The sequence below is a fragment of the Galeopterus variegatus genome, unplaced genomic scaffold (genome assembly GCF_000696425.1).
Source record: "Galeopterus variegatus unplaced genomic scaffold, G_variegatus-3.0.2 Scaffold3897, whole genome shotgun sequence".
Lineage (NCBI taxonomy): Eukaryota > Metazoa > Chordata > Mammalia > Dermoptera > Cynocephalidae > Galeopterus > Galeopterus variegatus.
In genome coordinates, this window is record NW_007730008.1 from 206177 (window position 1) to 210260 (window position 4084).

At 41.2% G+C, this 4084-nt stretch overlaps 2 pseudogenes; both read left to right on the forward strand.

The window, feature by feature from the left end:
- LOC103601828 overlaps positions 1–705 on the forward strand; it is a 2000-nt pseudogene extending 1295 nt beyond the window's left edge.
- A 483-nt stretch (positions 706–1188) lies between these two features.
- LOC103601829 lies at positions 1189–2152 on the forward strand (annotated as a pseudogene).
- The last annotated feature ends 1932 nt before the right edge of the window (positions 2153–4084 follow it).

The window sequence follows — 4084 nt, forward strand, 5'->3', positions numbered from 1 at the left end:
ATCCAGATAGTGGCCCATGTTGCAGAAGAAACTGAAGGCATGTACTCCTTGCAGCTGTGTGAGGGTCACACTGCTTTGTGCATTCTCAGCCTTGGGAGGCCTGCTGTCCACTAGTGCTATGGGAACTATACTCTTTGCCCTTCTGCTGGTTTCCATTTTATGTCTTTGCCCTTTCTACCTTATTTGCCTGCAGCTTTTTTTTTTTTTTTTTGACTGGTAAGGGGATGGCAACCCTCGGCATGGTGCTGTCTGCACCACGCTCAGCCGGTGAATGCACTGGCCATCCCTATATAAGATCTGAACCCGCGGCCTCAGCGCTACCAGCACCGCACTCTCCCCAGTGAGCCATGGGGCCAGCCCTTAAAACATTCATGGGCCTTGGGATGAAGCTGAAATCAAGGAAGACTTGTCCAGGTTCCTTAGCTAAGTTAGGGACCTCCATTTTATTATTAAGGAAAGCTGACAGACTACTCTTCTAACTAGTATAAAATTTGGAAGCAGAGTTCCATTCTGGAAGCAGCATGCTGATGTGGGTGAGAGGGCAGAGATCAAAAGAGAAAATTACCCAAAGGCTTGGTGGTGAAGGTGTTTATCCTTTGTTATTTTGTGGGTGAAAAAGCTTTCTGTGGCCCTCTTGAATTATTGCCTCTCATTTATTATTCGCTGTAACAAATGTGGTTTCTATTTATTAAAAAAATTTTTTTAAAAGAGAAATGCCTATTTAGCTCCTTTGCCCATTTTTTAATTGTCACTTGTATTTTTTTGCTGCAAACCAAGAAACTTCTTTTTGAGTACCCACAAAGTAAGAGTAGAATGGCCAGAAAAGTATATCAATTGTCAGTAATGTTGCTAACTCTGTGGTGAGAAGAATTTTTAGACTTTTAATCTGTATCACTTAAAGTATTCCTGGCATCTAATAATTTCTGTATCAACACCAGCTATAGGACAGGACAATATGGAAAATGTGTGTTGATTCAACTGGACTATTATTGGTAACCAAGCTNAACTCATCTATTGCAGGCCTAGCCTGGACTGCTGACTTTGAAAACAAGGAAAGGCTGGTAGAAAATTAATGCAGCCAAGCATGGAATTTCCAGAGAGGTCTTATTTCAAAACTTCATGAGGAATGAGAGCCAAATGGACTTCTTCAAGGGAGGTTGAACTGGCCTGAGTTTGAGGGCAAGGATAATGTTTGCCGAACCTGTAACTAACACCAAGTAGGCCAAGTGACAGAAGATCTTGTATGAGCGACAGCCCTTCCCTGATAACTCCGTGGTCCGGAGGTTCCTGGAGGAGCTCCAGACAACCATCTGTGCCCAGAAATACCAATATTGGGCTGTGGTATTTGTATCCAGTGTGGTGACAGCAGCTGTGCAGCATCTGTGTTTTTGTGGTTATATGATGGTATATGGATGAGGGTCTTCTGGCCCCCCACTGGCTTTTTGGGACTGGCCTGGCTTCTTCACTGATTGGGTATGTTTTGTTTGATCTCACTGATGGAGGTGAAGGGTGGAAGAAGAGTGGGCAGACCCAGCAGGCTGACTTGAAGAGTGCCCTAGTCTTCATTACTTTCACTTATGGTGTTTCACGGGTGCTGAAGACCCTGACAGAGTCTGTTAGCACTGACCCATCTATGCCGTGTCAGTCTTCATGCTGTTAGGCCACTTCATCTTCTTCAACTACGGTGCCAATGCTGCCATTATATCCAGCACACTGTCCTTGAATATGGCTATCTTTGCTTCTGTCTGCCTGGCTTCACGGCTTCCCTGGTCCCTGCATGCCTTCATCATGGTGACATTTGCCATCCAGATTTTTGCCCTGTGGCCCATGTTGCAGAAGAAACTGAAGGCATGTACTCCCTGCAGCTGTGTGGGCGTCACACTGCTTTTTGCATTCTCAGCCTTGGGAGGCCTGCTGTCCATTAGTGATGTGGGAGCTATACTCTTTGCCCTTCTGCAGGTTTCCATTTCGTGTCTTTCTGCCTCATTCGCCTGCAGCTTTTTAAAGAAAACATTCATGGGCCTTGGGATGAAGCTGAAATCAAGGAAGACTTGTCCAGGTTCCTTAGCTAAGTTAGGGAGCTCCATTTTATTATTAAGGAAAGCTCATAGACTACTCTTCCAACTAGTACAAAATTTGAAAGCAGAGTTCCATTCTGGAAGCAGCATGCTAATGTGGGTGAGAGAGCAAAGATCAAAAGAGATAATTACCCAAAGGCTTGGTGGTGAAAGTGTTTATCCTTTGTTATTTTGTGGGTGAAAAAGCTTTCTGTGGTCCTCTTGAATTATTGCCTCTCATTTATTATTCACTGTAACAAATGTGGTTTCTATTTATGAAAAAAATAACATTAAAAAAAGAGAAATGCCTATTTAGCTCCTTTGCCGATTTTTTAATTGGGTTACTTGGATTTTTTTTCTGTAAATCAACAAACTTCTTTTTGAGTACCCACAAAGTACTAGTAGAATGGCCAGAAAAGGATGTCAATTGTCAGTAATGTTGCTAACTCTGTGGTGAGAAGAATTTGTAGACTTTTAATCTGTATCACTTAAAGTATTCCTGGCATCTAATAATTTTTGTGTCAGCACCAGCTATAGGACAGGACAGTATGGAAAATGTGTGTTGATTCAACTGGACTATTATTGATAACCAAGCTCATCGTGGGAAGAAAAGATATGATCTTTGAAGGGGATTACTGTTTTTTAGTCTGGCTTTGTATATGGGTTGCTAGGGTGAGGATTCAACTTTATCCTTCTGTTGTTTTGTTTGTCCAACTGGTTTATAACTTGGAAAATTCTGACTCAAGATGAAAGGGCTCGCTACCATAGGGCATTTAATTGGGGATTTCCACTGAGAACTAGACCCTCAGGGAGTTCTCTTCCATTAAATCATCCCAAATTCACCCCAACAGAGGAGAAATCTATTAGCAGGAATTAAAACATTCTGTGTGACAAGAGAAAATTTCCTTTACCTATAATGTTATTCTTGTTCTTTTATGTTTAATCAAAATTTTGGAAGGGCTTCTGGAAATAGGAAGACTTGAATATTGCCCATGTCCCTTTTCTTACCATCTCCAGGTTGTTTGCCTTTTGAGAGTCAAACATTACTGTTTTCTACAGGCTGCTAGGGATATGTCAAGCCTTGGGCTCTGATTTTGCCCTAGAGGAAAAATGGTCATGGGCCGCTTTCCCACATGGACTAGGAAACACCAGAGAAGTGTCAGAGCATGGGAACAGAGCTGGAAAAAGCTTGGCACTTGAAATCCTGAAGACCTTGATGAAGATCAGTAAAGGCCAGCATGAGGGTGTTCCCAGTTTCTTAAAAGGCCAGACTCTTAAAAGGCCAAGAAGGAGTAAAACAGAATTGTCCATGCTCCTGAGGTGGTGAAAGTACAGGGATGACAGAACAGAAGATTCCTTCCTCTCTATATGTTCAAAAATAATGTGCTGTAGAATATGTAATATTAAGTGGTAAATAACAACTCTTGAAATAGAAGAAAGATGATATAAGAGAAATTCTAATATGTGTTAAATTACCTCAGGAAAACCTGGGAGCTGATTGTTTTTGAAACTTGGGAACGTATTGTTGGGGAAGTAAAGATATTCCAAAAATCTCATGCTGGAGATTGGGGGAAGTGGTGAAAGGAGTAAGAGTATTCCCAAAGTTTCGGCCTACTGGGATTGTGTGTGTGTGGTGGGGAAGAGATGAGGTGAAATAGAGTATCTGATGAGAAAGGATATCTTGAGGGGGAATAAAGCAGTATTTTGTTGCCAGTCGTAGTTGTCATATGTAAGTATGATAGTGAATGACAGGAAAGGGAATGGAAGAATTGCGGGAATGGGAACCTCCTCTGGAACTTCAAAGTGAATTAGGAAGAAACCAAATATAATGAGTGACAATTGAACAAACCAGTAATACTAAGCATGAGGAAAAAGAGAGAAAATAATAGTGGAAAACAAGTAATAAACATAAAATAAATTGAAACATATATAATTAAGTATTTACAGTATTATACCAAGTCTGAACAAACTGAAATTTCCCAATTAAAGAGAAAAATTGTCAGACGGGTTTTCAGACATCAAGCTAT